This window comes from Euprymna scolopes, chromosome 2 (assembly GCF_053919585.1).
Source record: "Euprymna scolopes isolate OS-2025 chromosome 2, ASM5391958v1, whole genome shotgun sequence".
In the NCBI taxonomy this organism is placed as follows: Eukaryota; Metazoa; Mollusca; class Cephalopoda; order Sepiida; family Sepiolidae; genus Euprymna; species Euprymna scolopes.
Window position 1 is genome coordinate 15,855,695 of NC_136483.1, and position 23,342 is coordinate 15,879,036.

General features: G+C 32.2%; 1 protein-coding gene across 6 annotated transcripts in view; it reads left to right on the plus strand.

Moving 5' to 3' along the window:
* The first annotated feature begins 424 nt into the window (after positions 1 to 424).
* Positions 425 to 23,342, plus strand: part of LOC145289039 (uncharacterized) — a 232,093-nt gene continuing 209,175 nt past the window's right edge. For 2 of the 6 annotated variants that reach the window (XM_080136378.1, XM_080136380.1), the window contains exon 1: positions 425 to 749. The gene's annotated coding sequence lies outside the window, so the exon portion shown is untranslated. Of the gene's footprint in view, positions 750 to 10,866; positions 12,889 to 23,342 lie in introns of those variants that run through there. The other 4 variants (XM_080136385.1, XM_080136379.1, XM_080136386.1 and 1 more) reach the window with 4 other exon arrangements.

The window sequence follows — 23,342 nt, forward strand, 5'->3', positions numbered from 1 at the left end:
ATGAAACAAAATAAGATTTTAAAAAGTTTTATTTATTTACGCTATTTCACTTTATATATCAAATAATATTCCATTAATAGATAGAAAAATTGTGTATGTAAATCACGTAGTGACGAGAACTACAAATACACAGACATAAAAGACAGTGCCCACAATTTTAATAATACAAAGATTACTAATAAACGAAAAACGAAATTGCATGTAAACATTAAAAAATATTGTTATATCATTTCTTCGGATTCATTGAATTTAAAAATAGAAATTGAATAATTTATAAGAGAAAAAAAAACGAGTAAATACATTATATATATTTAAAAAATATATCAGCGTTGTAGTCAAAATAAAGAAAATTTGGTGAAAACAAAAATTGAAATTAAGAAACGGAAAGAACTCAGATGACTGCACCCCCTCTTTCTTAGAGAGAGAGAGAGAGAGAGAGAGAGAGAGAGAGACAGAGAAGGAAAAAAGAGAGAGTATTGACTATTATTATTATTCCTTCCTTGCGTTTAGAAATGAATCAAAACGCACAAAAATGGTTGTTTAGGGATGCAATTATTCCTGACTGCCTGGCAACTTAATGTCGGATTTTAAAGACGAACACCAACCGCAGAAAGCGGAATTATTTAGTGAATAAGGAAAGTACATGAGAGGAGTTAGTACCATTTTTTTTTTTATCTTCAAATAACCAAGGATGTGAGAACGATTTATCAATTTGCGCACATGGTGTCTGTAATACCACCATCCTTTAAGTAAGTTGCATTCATTTTGTCGGTTTCTTCTTTTTTTACTATCTGTTTATCTTTTTCGTGATGATATATTGTACCATATTATTTATTAACTGCATCATCCATCATCATCATAACCTAACAAATTAACGTCTTTTTTTCTTTCTCAAGGTTTTTTTATTTGGTTTTCTATCAACATCTTTTCAATTTGAGTATTTTAATATACGTATACGTAATATTTTAACGAGTTCTCTTCCAGTTTCTTTTATTTTGGAAATATTTGGTTATATAGATTAACCCCTATGGCCGCACATATTGGTTCGGTGAAATCCGGTAACAAGTTACGAAAACAGCCGAAAAGCGACCATACAAAATTAAACTTGAGTTCCTGAAATGAAAAACGAAAAACAATTACTACCCCCTCGTTGTTGTGGTTCATCCTCCAGCTTTCCACTTTTGCTTATTCGTTTATTTACATTTCATTTTTTTTCTTTTTTTACTTGTGTATTTACATCATTGCATTGGATTTTTTTAATTAGCAATATATACAGCATTGTTTTGCACATTATTGCTTTTTGATGTAATTACTGTTTTCGGGTGTTATTTAAAAAAAAGGAAAAAAAAAAAGCACTTATACTATTTTTTAGATAGGACTTTAAAGTTTTCAACGTATTTTTTGTTTATTAAATTGTTAGATAGAAGTACAGAATAGTTTATAAAACGGTCTCTCCTCATGTTAAGAATGAATTTTTCAACAAAAAACATTATTTCAGCACGATCCGTATTCTTCATAAGTAACAAAAAAAATATTAATTTAATCATTATTTTGTTTTTGTGATTGCTGCAATTACTGCACTAGTGCAGTCAGTGGTGGTGCACTCACTACTAGTACGTTAAGTTTTTTTAGTTATTAACTTTAATTTTAATTTTTGGGTACTTATGCAATGCACTTGTGTTACCGTGCTGAAATAATATTAGGTATTCAGGCAGAGAGTGATCCGTGCTGAAATAATAATGTTATTATTTAAAAAGCCATTCTTAACATGGGGAGAGTTTTGGGTAAATATCCAGATCCGCTACTACAGAACACCGTCAACACCGACCACTCTAATTTGTTTTTTTTTGTTTTTTTTTATAAGTAATTGAGGTCGCAGGTTTACGACTATTTTTTGATTGTATTTGAAAGATTAAACGGTAAATTTGCCCCAAGTTTCACTATCAGATTCGTTGTCAGCGACCTCAATTACTTATAAAAAAACAAATTAGAGTCGTCGGTGTTGGTGGTGTGTGTGGTGTTCTGTTGTAGCGGATCTGGATATTTACCAAAAAAATTATGATAAATCGGCTTTCAAAACTAGGTCCCCCTATTTTTGCCCGTAACTAGTTAGAATCTTAAAAAGATCCCTCGGTTGGAATGTCTGAAATAGCTGGTGAATATCTGCAATCTGGTAAGATGCCCTATCCCCAGCTTGAACAAACAAAACCCACTTAGAGGATATCAAGTTGTTATATTTTTAGATACTATTTTAACACTTAATCTTGTTTTTTTTTTTATCTTCATTTCTCCATAATCTGTTCTTTCTTACTGATCATTTTACTTTAAATCTATATGCAAAACTGATATATATTTTTTGTTTTGGTTTTACTCAGTTTTTTCAAACTGTTTATATGTAATTGCTTAAAGTAGAATCACATTTTTTTCTTTTTGAAGTGAAATCAGTATAAGGTGCACAGGTGCAGTGTTCTGATTATAACGCCACGGTAAAATATTTTACCATTTAAAAAAAAAAAAAAAAAAAAGTTTCTTTTAAATAGAAAATTCTTAACTTGAGTTACGACGGCCGATGTTCGGTTCCAATTGTTTATAAAAATGGCAACTATTTTTCCGGTTGACTTTTCACATGTTCAATAAAACTTGGTATTTGAATTTTATTAAAAACATGATTGACATAGGCACTACCAAAATTCACCACAGAATTACCCCCCCCTATGTAAAACGATGTCATTTTATTATAAATTAATATTATCAATATAACTTTTGTACCATTTAAAAGGGCAAAATAGACTAGTAATTTTGGGTTTGTATTACTGTACACATAGATTCGAAGAAATTGTCAAAAAACAAATATATAAGAAATAAATGTTATCAAAGGTAAGATAAGTTACTTTTCTTCCAAACTGGATATATTTTTCGTGTTTTTATTCAATGTAACATGTTTATTCAGCTCTAAAAACATAGTGTTTACCGATGTATTGGAAAATTCAAAATGGCGCCCGACTTTCTCTTTAACATGGTAAGTTTGGGAAAAGGTGTTATAAATAATAAACTAGACAAAATACTATTAAAAACCCACCGAATATATGTCAACCTATGTCACGGTAATATATATTGAGCGAGTTTCTAACAGTATTTTGTCTAGTTTTATATTTATAGGACCTTTTCCCAACCTTACTGTGTTAAAGAGAGAGTCGAGTGCCATTTTGAATTTTCCAATACATCGGTAAACACAGTATGTTTTTCGAGCGGAATAAACATGTTACATTAAATAAAAACACTGAAAACATATCCAGTTAGGTAGAAAAGTAACTTATCTTACCTTTGATAACATTTATTTGTTATATATTTGTTTTTTTGACAATTTCTTCGAATCTATGTGTACAGTAATACAAACCCACCCATTAAATTATCGCCCCATTAGGCTCCTCCCACTTTTTGCCAAAATATTTGAGATCTTAATTAACCATGCTCTAGTCCATCACCTTACAGATGCTAAACTTCTGACTGACCAACAATATAGATTTAGACAAGCCCGTTCCACAGCAAACATCCTAACTGTAATCTCTGAACGTATATACCATTCGCTGGACAAAGCGGGGGAGGGCAGAGCGGTAGCTCTAGATATATCTAAGGCTTCTGACAGGGTATGGCATGAGGGTCTCCTCAGGAAAATTAGATCATACAGTATCACTGGTAGAATACTTAACATAATTAAATCCTTCTTAGATAAGAGAAAAATCTAGGTTGTCCTCGACGGTCGTACATCTAAACAATATGATATAAATGCGGGAGTGCCCCAAGGGTCTATCCTTGGACCTCTACTGTTCCTGATATTCATAAATGACCTCCCTGACAAAATTGCCTCTGAGATGGGTATATATGCTGATGACACCACACTCTATAACAGACACGACAGGAAAACAAATGAACACATATCTAAAGAAATGGCAGAAACACTAGAGGATGACCTCGAATCTGTAGTGGAATAGGGACAAAAAGAGATGGTCACGTTCAATGCCGCCAAGACTAAACTAGTTTCATTCAATAATTACAAGAAACCTTCTCTACCACCTATAGCAATGGCCAACGACTCTTTATCTGAGAGTACATCTTTCAAACTCCTTGGCCTAACGTTCACAGGAAACATGAGTTGGAACAATTACATTGAAAGCATTGCCAGGGCCGCTGCAAGGAAGGTGGGCTCTCTCTACCGTGCTAGAAAACTACTAACACCCGAAAGTATCCTGTACCTCTATAAGGCCACCATTCACCCATGTATGGAGTATTGCTGTCATATTTGGGCTGGTGCATCTGCTACTAGTCTCTCGCTCCTTGACAAGGTTCAAAAGAGAGTCACAAATCTGATAGGTCCTAAACTGGCACCTAAGCTTCAGCCTCTGTCCAATCAACGAAATGTTGCACCCCTCTGGCACCGCCAAAACGGGGGGGGGAGGGCAGGTAAGTACTTTTTGACGGACCGTCTTTTTAAAAATCTACCAAAAATCAGATAATTATCCGATCAATACGAAATTTTCAGCGATTATTAAGAGAAAATGAGCTTTATAACAGTGTACTTATTTTTCATAAACGATATTTATATATATATATATTTTGCTTACAACCCCCCCCCCTTGTTTTGAGGGGGTACAAATATGCTTAAAATAATCATCTGAAACTGAACACAACATATTGTTGTTGTAAGGGACAGAATTATAGATTAAAAAAAAAAAAATTGTTTGCATACCTTATTTTGACGTCTGAATATCAGAACTTCGATTGTGTTTAATTATCCCGCTTTTGAGTTTTGAAGTGTGAAATTCGGTGAATATGTTAAGTAAAATAATTAGTTTAAGTTAAGCAAAAAAAAAAAAAAAAAAAAAAAAAAAATTTAATATTTATACGAAAAAAGCCATTTTAAAATCTTTGATAAATAAATTAACAATTTTTTTTAGCGAGCCGAATAATGCATGACCATTATTAAACAGGGCATGCTTTGAAGAATCGATACAAAAAAAAAAAATTCGATAAATATTGTGCCCTTTGTGTTAAAAATAGCATCATTTTTTCGATCCCGTTTGAAAACGTTTGCCGCCTTTCGACTACGGTGGACCAAACGCGCTGAAATAATTTTTTTCTATTCTGCTTTAAATTGCCCCCCCCCCATTTTGGGGAGCCTGGCTCCTACACACATTAAAAACCAAACTCATACAAATGGTCACCCATCTGGTACTGGCCAGCCTCAGCGTTAATAATGCATTGAAATTTTCGTCACTGAAAAATCAGTTTTTTTTTTGGCCTGTTTGGTCTTCCATAGTTTGCTTTTTATCAACTACAAACGTAAACATTGTCGATCTAGATTCTAGATCGACGCGAAGTAACTGGTTGCCTATATGAATAAGGGGAATTATTTGAAATCCAGGTACTTATATTATAATATTTTTGCATATTCTCATAGAAAATCATCCTAAATCTTAGTTAGACAACAAATAAATTAATTAATTATTTCAAAAAACCTTTTTTTTTTTAAAATATTTATGTACGTTTTTTATGCAAGACAAAAAATGTCAATTGTTAACTCTTTGGGAAAATTTAACATTTAAAATTTAATTAAAAATAATAGAAAAAGTTTTACATTATTCTGTTTTCTATATGATAAAATTCAGGGTTTTATCTTTCTGGGAAAAAAAAGTTACTCAGAAATAATGGATTTTAATAAATGTAATTTCGTTTTAAAAAACAACAACTTGAATTTTCGGCCATCTTGCTGCCCAAATCCCTACATAGTACCCCAGTAGTTGTTGCCCTTAATAGTAGCCTCCTACACCAAAGTGGTAATGTACCTTGTTTGGGGTAAAAATGTAATAATAAAAAAAAAAGCATTTTGTAGCCCACCCCCCATATTTTGTATGTCTCTTTTTACCGAACAAAATATGGAACCCTGTAGGTAACCAAATGAACATTCAGTAAAACCGTATTTCATATTTAATATACAAATGTTTATAATATTATTAACCGTTAAACTGTGTAAATCTTAAAACCTAACAAAATTATAACAAAGATTAATTATTAATTGCAGTTTGAAGAAGATAAACAAAGGTTTTAAAAAATCTTTAAGTCACTTCTGCTTTTCCATAGTTCGTATAGGTAACACAAATCTGACGTCACGGAAATATGCGGTCCATTTTTCACAATCGTTTGGCAGTCCCCTTGATTGAAGTAAAACAAAAGTGATAAACATAAAACATACATATTAACCTTCTCGAACGTAACCTATGTAAATAGGAGGCCGTTCCACTAAAGTCGGGTAACCTGCTGATGTCACAGAATACGCGTAAAGTCCAATGGCTACGAGGATTGTTATTTTTTGCTTCAATTCTCAAATAAATTGCTAAGGGATTTATAACACTGGTAAACGTCGATGTCGAAATACCCTGGCCAAATCACCACTAAAAAAATTGTTCTCGCCCATCAAACTTAAAAATTGAATCGGAAACAAAATAAAACAAACTTTATTTTTATTATTATCAGAAAAGATGTATTTCCCCTGTTATTAGTTTAGTAAGAACGAATTACTATTTCGTTATCTTTCTTGCTAAAATAAAATAAAATAAAATCTTAATTGTTTTTCACTGAAAATGAAATAAATAAATAAATAAATAAATAATAATCCTCCTCCTCCTCCTCCTCGGTCAAATAACATGACAAATAAGTAATTAACAAGAATTTTTTTCCGAACACAAACTATTTGAAAATCAAAACATGGGTTTGTATTACTGTACACATAGATTCGAAAAAGTTGTCAAAAAACAAATATATAACAAATAAATGTTATCAAAGGCAAGATAAGTTACTTTTCTACCTAACTGGATATATTTTTCGTGTTTTTATTCAATGTAACATGTTTATTCAGCTCGAAAAGCATATAGTGTTTACCGATGTATTGGAAAATTCAAAATGGTGCCCGACTCTCTCTCTTTAACACGGTAAGTTCAAGAAAAAGTATTATAAATAATAAACTAGACAAAATACTGTTAGAAATTCGCTCAATATATGTTACCGTGACATAAGTTGACATATATTCGGTGTTTTTTAAATAGTATTTTGTCTAGTTTATTATTTATAACACCTTTTCCCAAACTTACCATGTTAAAGAGAGTGTCGGGCGTCATTTTGAATTTTCCAATACATCGGTAAACACTGCATGTTTTTCGAGCTGAATAAACATATTACATTGAATTACACTTGACCTTCGGGTCAAGATCAAAGTGTAGTATCTGTTCTTCAGATGCTGCACTTCAATTTCTTGTTCTCTGTTAGTGGAGGAGAAATCCTTCACGACTGAGACAATTTTTATTTTTGTTCCTTTTCTCCACATTTAAAAACGACCCTGGTGTCTAACTCTGTCCCGTGGGGAGGCATAGTAAATAGAAACATATTACATTGAATAAAAATACAAAAAATGTATCCAGTTTGGTAGAAAAGTAACTTATCTTGCCTTTGATAATATTTATTTGTTATATATTTGTTTTTTTTTGACAACTTTTTCGAATCTATGTGTACAGTAATACAAACCCCAAAAGGTTTACTGTATCAAAATGTATTGAAATATAATTGTAAAAACATTTATTTAAAAGTCTCCGTGAGAAAATATAATTTTGATAAAACAATTTTGTGATGAAAGCAACATTGGATTTTTATAAAGTATTTTTTTAACAAATAAATAATTTAAATGAAACATATTTCGAATTAAAGCAACTTTAAAGGGTCAACAGCAAATTAATAATTTAAATTAAACATTTTTCCGAATTAAAGCAGCATTGTTTTTTTACGAAACATTTTTTGAATTGAAGGAAAATAGGAACATCTGAAAAAAATAAAAATAAAAACATAATTAGCAGGTAGGCACGCACGGGAAAAATAAAAGAATTAACAATTATATTTCAGTAAGAAGGATAACGAAATAGTAATTCGTTCTTACTAAAACAATAACAGGGGAAATACATTTTTCTGATGATGATGATAATAATAAAAATAAATAAATATTTAAATGAATAAATTAAAAAAAAAATATTTAAATGAATAAATTAAAAAAAAAAAAATTTTAATGAATAAATTAAAAAAAAAAAATCGAGTTTCCGATTCGATTTTTAAGTTTGATGGGTGCGGATGATTTTTTTTTTTTTTTTTTTTTAGCGGTGATTTAGCCAGGGTATTCCGATATCGACGATTACCGTAAGTACGGGCAAAAATGGCGAAATAAAGATAGGGAGACCTAGTTTTGAAAGCCGATTTATCATATTTTTTTTTTGTAGGTTTCCGACTACTTTTTGATTGCATCTGAAAGATTAAAGACTAAAATTAATTTCCAAACGGAAAAAAATTATGAAAAATGTTTTCACGCTGAGCTAACTAATTCAGCTAAATTTTGAAGTTAAATAAATTCATTGTAAAAATCCTTTGAAAGATAAGTATTAGTTTTCTGCTGGGCCTGTTAAGATAATTAGTAAAGTCATAAAATATTGAATTAAACTAAAAAAAAAAAAAAAAAAAAAAATACCTTGTTTGTAAAAAAAAAAAAAAGAAAAAAAAAAAGCTTAATTAGCTCCCCAAAGCAAGAGATTCTCGCTTCGTTCAACCGAAAGAAAACACATTCCTCGTCACATGAATTATACGGAAGCCCAACATTTCAGACAGGCTGTCTGAAAATGACGTCAGGTAGTTAAAGGGAGGTAGGGGGGTGCTGTTTTTCTTTCTCCTAGATGTGCATCCATACATTCCTATCGTGAACGCTTGTCTAATTTTTACCATTTTTTTTATTCAATTATTTTTTTATTTGTTTTATTTAATTATTTTTCTATGTTCCTGCTTTTAAATTTAAAAATAAAGTTTTATTTTTCAATATTATATAAAAATTGTTACGCCGAAAGTTTCACATTCATGCAAGCAAGGAAAATATTAGAATCGTGCATATAAAAATTATGCGAAACGTCAAAAACAAAAGTAGAAATGTTTTGCAATTATAAATTTTTTTTGTGTGAAAATATGAAATAAACAATGCTTAATTCAATGATAATATTCGTAGTTTCAGAAATTCATTTTTTTACTATTGAAGACCATAACTTTAGTAAAGGTAGTTTTTGTTTAAATAAAATAATACATTTCCACTAAGATTTAAGTAAAAAATAATGTTCATTATATTCCGTAATTATTATTTGATAATGAAAATTTCATGAAAATTGATTAATTTCCTGATTTTTGGTGAATTTTTAAGCAAAGGGAGGGGGGGGGGTCAAAATGTTTATACACTTTGAGCATCGGCATTCATTTTGCACGTACCTACTAATTTGTTTTATTTTAGAAATATTCTATATTTGATACACTATTGTTTAATTTGTAATTTATTTCAATTATATTTTTAATGAACATTGATTTTTTTTTAAATATAAAACAAAGCTTACCATCCCTTAACTCACTTTTTAATAAACACTGTTTGATTCTTTGTTTATTAATTTAATATTCGCAAATGAAAAAAATCTGTAAAAATCAAATTAAAACGGTGATTTAATTTGCCCTGTCACCGCATAGAAAATCAAAACTAATCGATAAAATTTGACAGCCATTTTGAGAGCAAACAGCTTCAATATAATCCCAAATAAATCATTTTTCTGCTCGTCTTAAACCCAAGAAAGCCGCTATTTCCCAATTGCCGCAGTAATCTACCATCGTTCCTCTCTATCAAAGTTTAGTTTCATAATTGTAATACTAAAATTAAACAAACAGTTCTTACACAACAACAAAAAGGAAAACCTTTTTCAACTTCAATAAAAATCACTCATGACCAGCATTAATAGTTTTCATGTTTATTTTTGTACGAATTTTTTTCCCTCCAATATTCATATCTGTTCAATACGCACATGCCAATGTATTTAGATGCGACTGCTAAAATAACACTTTTTAGCTGTGTAGTATGAACAGTAGGGCATTAGTAGAAAAACCCGACATTGCCCGGGATTGAATGAGAAAGCCTGTGTCTTTTGGTGCTCAGCTCAACTCGTAATATTATATTACCTACCCCCCCCCCCTTTGATGCCGCAAAGTTAAATGGGGGCGGAACCCAAGAATGTATTCAGCATCGATTAGGCGGCGTTGGCACGACCCTCGTGAATAGACTTTCGGAGCCCCACTTCACTTCGCACGATTTACGATAATTAATAAGTGCTCCAGTGCTCCAGTGCTCCACTGCTCCTGTTTACTCTTGCTCAAATCTTTGAACTCCTTAACTTCAAAGTTGATTCTTGTCCAAAAAAATAAAATAAATAAAAGAAAATCTCGTGGGTTTGTATTACTGTACAGACACATAGATTCGAAAAAGTTATCAAAAAACAAATATATAACAAATAAATGTTATCAAAGGCAAGGTAAGTTACCTTTCTACCTAACTGGATATATTTTTCGTGTTTTTATTCAATGTAACATGTTTATTCAGCTCGAAAAACATAGTGTTTACCGATGTATTGGAAAATTCAAGATGGCGCCTCACTCCCTCTTTAACACGGTAAGTTTGGGAAATGGTGTTATAAATAAAAAACTGGATAAAATACTGTTAAAAATCGCTCAATATATGTTACTGTGACATAGGTTGACATATATTCGGCGGGTTTTTAATAGTATTTTGTCTAGTTTTTTATTTATAACACCTTTTCCCAAACTTACCGTGTTAAAGAGGGAATGAGGCGCCATTTTGAATTTTCCAATACATCGGTAAACACTATGTTTTTAGAGCTGAATAAACATGTTACATTGAATAAAAACACGAAAAATATATCCAGTTAGGTAGAAAAGTAACTTATCTAGCCTTTGATAACATTTATTTGTTATATATTTGTTTTTGACAACTTTTTCGAATCTATGTGTACAGTAATACAAACCCAACCAAAACTTCATCAAGTAGTTTTATTTTTTATAAAGAAAATAAAAACTTTATGGCTAAACTATGAGCGACGATCTCACAACGCCATCTTGAAAACGGACTGAAGGAACAAGAGACAACTTAAAATCCATATTTTAGAAAGCCATTCTTAACATGGGGCGTTATTGGAAAAAACAAAACAAAAAAAAACTCAAATTCGCTTCATTTTTTTTAAATTAAATTTTTTTTTTCTTCTTTACATGAAAATAAAACTACTTCCAAAATTTACGTGAATTTTTGTGTACGATATTTTCTTTCCGGTAAGTTTCTTTTTTTTTTTTTCATGAATTCGGTTGAGCAAACGTTTTAAAATTTTCATATTTTTATTTTTATTTCAAGTTACTAATAAAATAAAATCAGAATTTTTTATGGCGGACCTGTACAAGAGTGTCCGTTTTTTTAAATTTTCTTTTTAATTTCTTTACACCGATTATCACAGATTTTAGACAACCATCATAGCAGCAGAAAAAAAAAAAAAAAAAAAAAACTGATAAAAAATAAATTTAATGACTTTTAAGGTGGTCCTGGTCCACTTTCCTGTTATTGTTCTTACTTGCTCTCCGACTTACTGTACATCTTTTAACCGACGTGTCACGTGACCGGTGAGATTTTCTGTGTGTACGTAATTCTCGTGTCTATGTAACTTTGATAATTAATAAAAAAAGAAATTACCCCCCCCCCAAAAAAAACCCCGGTATACTGGCCCTGTATTAAAAGACGCTTAAAATATATTTCGGGATTAGCAGGGGACATTTTTATTTATTTATTATATTTTTATTTTTTTTACCGTTTATTGTAAAGGAATTTAACGAAATCCCACCGTGACTAATCACGTGACACGTTAAGATGCACTATAAGTACGGCCACCGAGAGCCACGCTATAAGCCAGAGAGCAAGTAGAACGTTATAACTAAAAAGTGAACCCTCTTCTTAAGTTATTAAATTTATTTTTTATCAAAATTGTTTCTGCTGATATAGTAGTTAACTCTGTAATCTATAATAATAATAATCGTCGATATATATATATATATTTTTACAGGGGCACTCTCCTACAGGTCCGCCTTTTCTTTTTATGAATTGAGAATGTCAAGTGTGAACGGCAACACGTACTTCACGATAATATTTTAACTTCCTTTGATCAAAATAAAATGTACTAATCCATGTACTCAGTGATGTAGTTTTTGAACGGATGTCTGTCTCTAAAATCCTAGGAGTTCGTGAACAGACAAGAAGAACTACAACTTATATATGTGATTAATGTTCTAAATATATTCTCATAATATTGTTTTAATCTGTTCGTATGTTAAATTGCAATTGTATTAATCGTGAAACTACTTAGTTTTTACGCGATACTATTATTACTGTCTTCACAAAAAGTAGTAAAATCATTTTATTGCAACAACTGATGATAAATTACTATTACTACTACGGTTAAAAGAAAGAAAGAAAAAATCTATTTCTTGAGCGAGAGGAAATAGATGATGGAATAGCGACACAAAAGAATTCTAAAAAAACACGTGCGTGTGTGTCGCCTCTCGCTTCGCAATACGGACGTCACGTACAGTCCGCTTTTCTTTTTAAATAAGATAATGAATTATGAAATGAGACAAATGAAAATTCCCAAAGAAATGGTTATTATATACATTGGAATGATGAGGTTGAAAAAATAAAAAAAGATGGAGAGAAAGAGAAAATAATACTACCCGTCGAGGGTAAGCTGCGGCGGTAATAATATATTTTGTTTCCAGATTTTACCTCCCCCCCCCTTTCTGTAATACACACAGCTGCTCAAATGTTGTAATTTTATTCTTATTTAAAATATTCTGGATTCGTATAATATTTTTACTGAATTCATATCCGAACAGTTTGTCTTGTATACCACGGATATTTAAAATTTGAACAATACCGAGTTAAAGGTAAGTTTTTAATAAAACTCTATCATTTTATTACTTAAGAATGAGTAAACGACCAAAAATAATAAAAAATTTTTTTTTTTTTTTTGTACTAGGAACAAAACAGTATCTGTCCTGATAATACACTTAATATTTTCGTAATTTTCTAGACTGAGGCAATTTTTATTTTTGTCTCAATTCGGTGCTCCCTTATTGGGAGCTTGATCGTCACATCAAAAACCGACGTAACTCTCTACCCTCGTGGGGAGGCAAGTAAACATGAACTGGGGATTTTTTTTTTCTGCGTTTCTTTCTGTTCATTCAAGACAAATGAATGTTTCGGGATTTTTGAGATGAAGATGGCTTACAATTGCATTTAAAGGGATGGTCAGAATCTTAAAAAGACCTCTCGGTTAAAATATATTAAATAATTCTGAATGTCTGACATCTGGTAGGATGCCCCATGCCTAGTTTGAACAAACTTATAGGGATATAAATAATAATAATAATAAATTTAGGAGGGCTCTAAAGCAGGTTGGAAGTTACATCGGCCAAACAAAACGTTGTAAATATGACAAGATAATATTCGTTTACATAATCCAAATTGTAACTATTTTCACTTTCTAGGCATTGGACAGTTGCGATTTTCATTGTCTTCGTCTCTGGAATTTCTTACTGTTTCTAAAACAATACGTTGTTAATAAAAATAATATTATAATCTTTTGTGCAAGATCCATCCTTCTCTCCTACCCTTTTGTCTTAATGCCAGTTGGATTTGTTTAATTTTTTATTTTCATTAGTTATTTGTTATCCACGCCTTTTCTGAGAGACCACTAAAACCCAAGTTAGTTGTTCAGGTAATATTTACCTTTCACGAAGGAGAACCCAAGCTAAAAAACAAAACAAAAACGGCGAGACAATTGAAATGGTTGCAAAATTTGCCGTGATCAGTCTCGTCGGCATCAGCCGGCAATACCCCCCCCCCTCCTTCTCTAAAGGAGGAGGTAATGCCCGAGAGAATGGCAACCATATTCCAATCTGATTCAAACCTGGAAACCTCTGCTGTTGGTTTATTTACCACGAAGAAAATTTTATTATCAGTTTCATTAAAGTTTAAAATTTTATTATCAGTTTCATTAAAGTTTAAAATTTTATTATCAGTTTCATTAAAGTTTAAAATTGCGTGTGAACATTTCTCGTGCGTTCGTGCATATATAATTTTTTTTTTTTTTTTACTCACGTTGCTTAATTTTTGCTATATATTTCCTGTAAGTTTTCATTTTGTACACATGAATTAAATGGGTTGACTAATTAACAAACTCTTGAAACGAGTCTCAATTAATTTAAAGATGAATTTTGAAAATTCCGATGGTTGTGATCGTGCATGTTTCCGGCATTGCGCGAGATTATTTCACTTTTGTTTTTCAACCCTTTCATGTACGTTAAAAAAAAAGATGATTTTGAATTTTAAATGTAGCCATCAAAGTATTAATTGAATCACTTTGTTATGGAATTGTAACTAATTTTATGGTAATGTTTTAAGCTCTATTTATTGGAGTTCCAAAACATTCCATCTTTTTAATTAAATGAATTTGAAAATAATTTTAAAGTCAGTTTAAATAACTTCCGATATGCGATAGTTTTAATTTCCTCTCAAGAATTAATCCGTTCTCCCACCCTAACTAACAAAATATTAAAACGACTGACTTGTTTACGAAGAAATCGAAATGTATTATGGTGGATTTAATTTCGTAATTATTTTTCAAATAGGATTTTATAATTTCGTTTTTTTTTTCCTGCTATTAAAAAATAATTCACGTGCTTAGATTTTTAATTTATGAAAAATATTAAACTTTTTTTTTTTTTTTTTTAAATTTTGTACTTGAATTGAACTTGTACCCCAGTTCATATCACGTTTTGGATATTTTTTTTTATTTTTGATTATTACTTTTTAGTTGTGCAAATCTTAATTTATTTTGCTATTTAAGAACTAAATCTATAAAAATTCGCCTTAACAAGCATCCACGGCGAAGGGGGGGGGTCAGACTTGCGAAAAACCGGTTTTTAGTTAAGCAAAACAATAAATTTGGTTTTACTTAGAATAACTAATGACAGAAAATTACTTAAATATATTGTCATTAGTCTAATGACAATATATTTAAGTAATTTTCTTATTAAACGTTTTATTTAATTTCTATAACATTTATAACATCATAAAAAACGCGAACATGTGAAATATGGAATAAGTCAGAGTTGCAACCTTGGTTGAAGTGAGTGTCCCTCATGATGGAGGGCTGAACAGAGCTGAAAGGGAGAAACAGAGCAAATATCAAGGTCTCATGTATGATATGAAAAGAAACTGGAACCTAAAGGGGATATCGATCATACCAGTTATCATAGGTGCCACAGGACTTTTGAAGAAGAACCTGAAGTCCTACCTAACTAATATTCCTGGTGAACCAAGTGCAAAAGAGATCCAGACAATTGCACTTAAGGGAACAGCGAGGATACTAAAAAGAGCTCTCGGTTGGTTTCAATAAAAAGCAGTGCAATGTTGGCAGCTGGTTTGGCTGCCCCATACCCAGAGTTACAATCTTCAAATGAAGAAAAAAAAAAAAAAAAAAAAATGAAATAATCTTTTTATTTTTCCAATTTCAGTTATTCGGAAGTTTAAAAACTAGGAAGTAACCAGGGATCACATCAGAGTTGCTCCATGGGGTAATATCTTTTATCTTCCTGTGGAACAGTGTGCAAATGAGGCTCTGAATGATTCAAAGCAGCAACTGAAGGGCATATTGCCATACAGAAGTTTTTCTCTGCTATGGTTCACTTCTACTTGTGCAGCCGCTATTACTCAAAGGCAGCATGCATTCCAAATTTAGCCGACATAAATCTAGTACAAATGGTCAAAAAGTATATAGAAGCTTGAAATAATTATAACAGTGAAATAGTTCAGCCAATATAAAGCATACCAAAATCACTAGAAAACACATTGTCACAAAATTAGGAAGTCACGATTTCTGGAAAATAACTGTGTAGTAAATAATGGACGGTCAACAATTTTCACCATCATCCAACAACTTTGTGGTTGTTTGCATAGCAACCGAGAAGACTAACCTGCTTGCCTAATGGTTTGCCTCCAACTCCATTTTGGACCCAGCAAACCACTCCCTCTCAGATTCTCCTTTGTGGACAGGTCACACTCAATGATCTGAAAAATCACCCCTTCTCAAGTTTGTGATCTCATAAAAAAACCCTAAACACCTCAAGGCATGTGGGTCTTATCTCAGCTATACTATTAAAAAAATTCTCTGCTGCAGTTGCCCCAGTTCTCTCCAAACTCTTCAATTATTCTTATCCTTACTGAATCTTGCGTTCATGACTGTTGGAAAACTGCTTTTGTGGTACCAGTTTACAAGAATTCTGGTGAAAGAACTGACCCACTCCATCGAGAGATTCACTAATCTTGTGTGTAATCTTAGCACATCAGCTGTAGATCTAGCAGAACAGAAACCATATTGCTTGTCACTGAGTAGGTTATTTTTGCTAAGGTGGTTGACCACTTCTCTATTTATCACAGATTCCAGGAGACTGATTGGTCTGTACTAAGAGGCAGATGACCAATCTCTGGAATTTTTTTAAAATATGGGGCAGACTAAAGAAGTTTTTCAAGGTGTTGGGAAGCATAATGTGAAAATGTTGTTCTACCAGCAAATCTGGTCCCTATCACAGTAGCTCTTTATGTTCAGTATGCCTTGTTGTTTAAGGATAAACAAAAGTAAACTTGGACAAATATTTAATTTAATAAACTATTTTTACAATTTTAATTCGGATTGTTTCTAGGGATATGCGTTTACATCAGACTGAAGATCCCCGACCACGCTTCACCAAAATCTTTGAGGCTTTAATCAATCAAGCACTAGTCCACCTCATAGATATTAAACTTCTACAGTATGGATTAAGGCCATCCTGTTCCACTACAGATATCCTAAACGTAATCTCTGAACGCACTGGATAAGGCAGGAGAGTCTCGGACAGTAGCCCTAGATATAGGTCCTTTACAGAGCATGGTACGATGGTCTTCTCAGAAAATTAAATCATATTGTATTACTGGGCAAATACTTAATATAATCAAATCCTTCTTAGATAAAAGAAAAATTCCAAGTTGTCCTTGATAGTTGCACGTTAAAACATGTTATACATGTGGGTGTGGCACAAGGATAGATTCTTGGACCTTTGTTATTCCTCTCATTCATAAATGATCTCTCCGATGAGTATATTTGCTGATGACACCATGCTCTATAACAGACATGAGGAGAAAATGAATGAATATCTAAAGAAATGGTTGAAACCTTAGAGGAAGCCTTCCAGTCCTGTAGTGCAAGAACGGACATAAATGTATGGCAACATTCAATACAACCAAAACTAAGCTTCGTTCCTTTTCTGATTACGAGAAAACTTCTGAAACACTGATAGTCAAGGCTAACGATAGACTACCTGAAACTATTTTGTTCAATCGTCTTAATGCTCACAGGGAACATGAATTGAAACAGATATATTGCCAAGGCTGCTGCAAGGAAGGTAGGATCTCTCTACCATGCTAGAAAGTTACTCACACCTGAGAGTATCTTACATGGCAACCATTCACTCGTGCATGGAGTATTGTTGCCATATATAGGCTGGTGCATCTGCTCTAGTCTCGCATTCATAGACATGGTTAAAAAACGTCTGTGACTTAATATCAACCAAACTCCAACCTCTGTCCCATCAACAAAAATATTGCGTCTGTGCGTTTTACAAGTATTTTAATAGAAAGTGCTCCATACTCCAAGTACTTGTTCCTCCTCAACATAAAAACCCCAACTAACCCAACAAGCAGCAAAATCCCACCCCTACACTGAAGATATTCCTCAATGCTGAAAACCTATTCAAATAGTTTCTTCCCTCAAACTGCTGGATTTTGAAATTTCCTCCCAGGTTCGTTTACTTATCAAATATCTAAGAAACGTTATTTTCATTATGAGTGAAGTTCAAGTCCGCTATATATATATATATATATATATATATATATATATATATATGACTTTAAAACATCCAGGACGATTTGTTGAAATTTCACAGAAAGGTACTTCACGTGTTTAGAAGTGTTCTTACATAGGGTTTGTATCAGAATGAGTATTGATAATAAAAAAATCTGATTAATGAAGAAAGTCCAATTTTAACCAAAGTTAACACTTTTATACAACCTAACATCGTGAGTGCATTTGAAGAGTTTTATCACCATGCACGCAAAAAGGTCCAGCTTATAAAATCAACTGTAGATTCTTTTATAAGATAAGATGTGTTCGAAATGAATGTTTCTATTTAGAGCACAATTGAACCATAATACTTGACTTTTGCATTTAAGACTTTAAGTGAAGCCATTATTTACAGATAATTTTATAAAATAAAAAGTAGATTCGCTGCAATGCAATATAGACTACAATGTATTGTGGACTAAGTCACTGCAGGGAGGCGTGTGTAGCTTCCTCCCGGTACACTGCGGGGGAGGGGTTTTTAACTAGAGCAGGCAATCAATGTATTTGATTTAAAAAAAAAAAAAAAAGAAGTCTATTCCGATGATAAAAGTATGGGAGGGTGGAATATTTTGTTGATCTTCATTCCATCCCGGACAACGTCAGTCTCCCTGCTAGTGTGTGTGTGTGTGTATAAATATATATATATATATATATATATATATATATATATATATATTTCTAGGAATTAGACCTAGAGTCTAGAGAGCAGAGTTTATTTTAATGTACTAGTAAATATATTAATACTATTAAAAGAAAACAGTGCTCATTGTACTGTAAATATATAATAAGCTCGATAGGCATAGATATCCTAAAGCTATTTTAATATTGAGTAAAACGATTCATAATTTTGAATTAAGAATCAATTTCAAAAGGAAAACAAACAAAATCAGCAGGTCAAAGAATAGATGAACTGAAATAATGACAAGCTTTAAAAGCGAGCGGAAAAAAGGAATATTTGCCTTACTACAAAAAATGCTAGTTTTATTTTGGTGTCTTTACCCCCCCCCAGCCCCTATTTTTGCTGATGAGGAGACTTTGTTTAAAGAAAATCTTTTATCAAATACTTGTTCAAGACATATTGTTTATTTCGATAAAAACATCGTTTCCAAATGATCGTAAAATCTATTGATTTTGTTTTTCCTGTGGAAACTGATTTTTAATTATAAATTATTAATCATCTTACTCGTGTGTATATATATATGTGTGTATATATATATATATATATATATATATATATATATATATATATATATATATATAAAGGGGTTCATTATTCTACTGTAATTATCCTTTCGTTTTCTGTCAATGGGTTTATTCCTTTCTTAATTCAATTTCATTAGGGTTTTATTTTTTTTATTTTTACATGCAATAACTATGGTAGAGTGCCTTGCGGTCACAATGCTTACCAGCCATTCAATTACACCTCAATTTAATTTACAAAACAAAAAGACAACCAAACCAATATTCTCTTTATCTCGTACTACAAATCTCTATCTCTCTCTCTATATATATAAAATGAACTTATTTTTTCCCGTGATTTTGACCTTAATAGGATTAAAAATCCAGACATTTCATGCAAATGTAATATGCACAAACTGCAGCACAATATCTGAGGTGTGTTATAGGCATATTACCTCTCCACTTCCTCGATAATCGTAGATTCCTATATTTTTTCTGTTGATAGTTCACTGCCAAAATCGGTTAGGATCAATGCAAAATCTTTTCTCTCTAATAGATTCCTCCTTCCCCCGCTACCCATTTACACCATTGCGTGATCGTTCACAAGGGACAGTTACGAGCGAACACCAGTTTCGGTTTTCTGTACTTTGTATTTGTTTAAAAAAAACTAGAATGGAATTTCACTGTGCCTTTCCATTTGATGCTTCCTATTGGGTGAAACGCACCACGCTTACTTTTACGTTGCTTAATTACCATTTATTTCTCAACATTTATACACTTAAAAAAAAAAAAAGATTCCTTCCATTTTTTTTTTTTTTTTTTTTTTTAAATAAACATATAATACATCATTTCCGTTTTATTTTGTTTTTCCGATTTTTTTTTTTTTGAAACAAGGTTATTACTTCGCTTATTCTTTACTTTACACCCCCCTTCTCCTTACTTACATACACACACACCTACAAACACCTGGCAAACGCCGGGTACCCCCCGCTAGTTAAAAATAAAGTAAGATGCGTCTAACTAAAAACAGAAATTCTCACCGATCACAACTAATCATTGTCCATGAATAAATACCATCTCTATGTATTACAGCACTTAAAACATTAAAATATATTGGGAGTAAGCATAGGGTTATTGAATTTGATGGATACGGTTTTACCCCAGTATTAGTGTAGCTTCAGACCCCACATCTCTTCTGATTATTTAGCCAGAAGCAAATTTTGGGAGAAATTTAATCAGGAGATAAGCAAAATAAAATGTTTCCTTAATGTACATGTGAGCTTTGTTCCAGCTATGGTTGTATGAGAAAACTGCTGATCAAGCTGGAATAAAATGAGGTTACAAACAACAAAGGTTGTTGCAACACCGTGCCATATGAGAAAATGCAAGTTTGAATTAAAATTCAAACTTGCATTTATGATCTTTGAACTATAAGAAAATTATTTTCTCAAACAACACTCTTTTTCTGAAAGAACTTATATCGCGGCACTACAGCAACTAATTCTAATACGTTGGAGGCGAAATGAATATAATTCGATGCAACTTAACTGCTTTATTATTGAAAAAAATGAATTCTCTTTTCATTTTGGTTGTTAATCGCACTAAGATGTCTGTCTATGTTGGGTGTACCTATTTACAATGCCTCCCCACGGGACAGAGTTAGACACCAAGGTCGTTTTTTAACGTGGAGAAAAGGTACAAAAATAAAAAATTGTCTCAGTCGTGAAGGACTGATTCTCCACCGAAAGAGAACAAGAAATGGAAGTGCAGCATCTGAAGAACAGATACTACACTTTGATCTTGACCAAAAAATGTATGAAACAAGTTAGTGGGTCAAACGTTAACATGATGACACAAGAAATGAATTGTTGAAACGAATTGTGAAAACAAATCTAAGATTGGATAATTAGTGCATTTGGAAGGAATTTCAATGTGAAAGTTGAGATGCATGCAGGAAGTTTGGAATCATTCAATGATGAGAATCGGATTTCATGTGTAATCGATTTTGGAAAAGTTTTGTGCTACAGTGTAGAAATTTTATTTTCCACCTTCTGCCTTTCCTTCTCTCCCTCTCCCCTTCTTTATCCCCCCCCCCTTTCTTGGTGTATCTTGTGCTGCTACTGCTTGTTATATCACATGTTGAATGCGTGCCTTTTGATTGGTCAAAGGAGATGTGTGCACCATTTTGTTCCAAGTTTGAACAAGAGAAAGAGAAGTCGGCTCGCTATCCTGCGTCAAGAGAAGACGTTAAAATCGCAAGTTTAAACAAGAGAAACCAGCGGTTTGGTTTCTTTTTCTACAATCGAGATTCGTCAAGGAAGCCGACACAGAATTAAGCAGGAAAGACTGTTTAAAAAAATCAGAGTTGTGAACGAAATTACGACCTCTTCACCGAGGAAGAAAGAACTATTTTAAGGCCTAGAATTGGTCATGTAAAAAAAGAACACTAACTCCAGTGAGGCGTTAGAATTCACAAGTCAAAGGGAACCAAGAAATCTTCTATAGAAATACATTACACCACAGAAGATTTGGATTATTTTCTTAGATTACAGAAGCAAGAGGCTTGGAATTTTCTCGAATGAGAACATTTAAGTTAATGGCGCAAGGGAGGTAATTTGCATACACCTTCTTTTAAAAAGATTAAGTGTTGACGTGTTTTATTTAAGTCTTTGACACGCAGTAAGTCCTGACTACACCTATATTCTTACCCCTACTATCTCCTACAATATTGTTAATGGAGTTCTTTGAGAACCGCCAGAGGGACTAATTTGGCAGACACTGTTATTGGTGAACATAAAACTAACTATACCTTTCTTTCCCTATTTACCTTCCCATGTATTAAAAAAAGAAAAAGAAAAAATTGTTTATCGTGGTATTCTTTCGTTTTTTTTTCTTGTTGTGCAATAGGATAACCTTCATTGGACGTCATGATAAAATTCCCGTTAACAGTAATGCTTATCACCAAAGAAGTCACAAATGCATGGGAGTTTTGACTTTGATTTCTGTTTTTACGGGCAGTGTTGAAAAGAATGGACTTCAGGTGGAGACCTTGGACATCACATAATTATCTACCAAGACAATGAAGTGATCACCTTTACGATGAGTCTGCATACTTGTCATATTTGTACCAAAGAGTGTGAATTATTGTCAGGATTGAAACGACGCATTTACTTTTAATAAAACTATACAACCATCACGTGTGTGTGTGTGTGTGTGTGTGTGTGGTAGGTTAAAGTATTAAGCAATATGTAAATGGTTTTATTGTTTTATTTATTTTTTTTTTTTTAAAAGTTTTTCTTACTTTACATATCACTCTGAAAATATGTTTACGATTTACTGTGTGATGATCAATGTTTTAGAAATGATGATAGTTGGATGTTCTATTATATAAATCTCAGCCATGTGTGTGTGTTTGTATGTCCGCTAAAAACTTTTGTCATCCGCATCAAGCCGGCATGAACACAGTATCGTTAGAAAGAGCGATCTCTAGGACCCATAATTTTGAAAAATTAGAAAATTATTTCATGTGGAAATTGTTTGAAGAGGGGGAGGGTTAAAAATGTTGGTTTCAATGCTGTTTGTTAATCTTGCATGCGCGAACGGTCGTTTCGTTCTTTTGTTTTAAAAAGATAAACTTGCAATGTCATAACATCTGTCATTGTGGGCCGATCAATAGCATGTTCACTTATGAATTTAACTATTACAAGTTAGCGTCCACCACACAGCAATTTTTTTAACCATATTTTCTGACCGCCCCCACCCCCGTTAGTTTCTTTATAGAAAACAATTTAATTTTAAGAAATTATGAAATGTCATTGTTTAACACACCATGGGCAGAGATGTCATTGAATTTCTCCATGCAGAAAAAATTGAACTGATCAACATCCACTGGTGCCTGTTGAACGTTTATGAAGCTGATGCTGTTAATGTTAGCACAGTTAGGAGATGGGTTCATCGATTTCAGTGACGACATATGTGAGTAACAAAGTGCATCAGACTTTTACGACTAAGGCATCAAAGAGGCTGACAAAAGTACATTGTGAATAATGGTGATTATGTAAAAAAAAATAAATTCTGGAGCACAATTTCGTAACTCTTCAACATTTTAGTTTTTGAGTTTAAAAAAAAGAATAGGAGACCTTAGTTTTGGAACAATCCTCCTACTTGAACTTTGACTCACAATGGTAATTGAATTTTAAAGTTGAACACCTATCTTTTCAT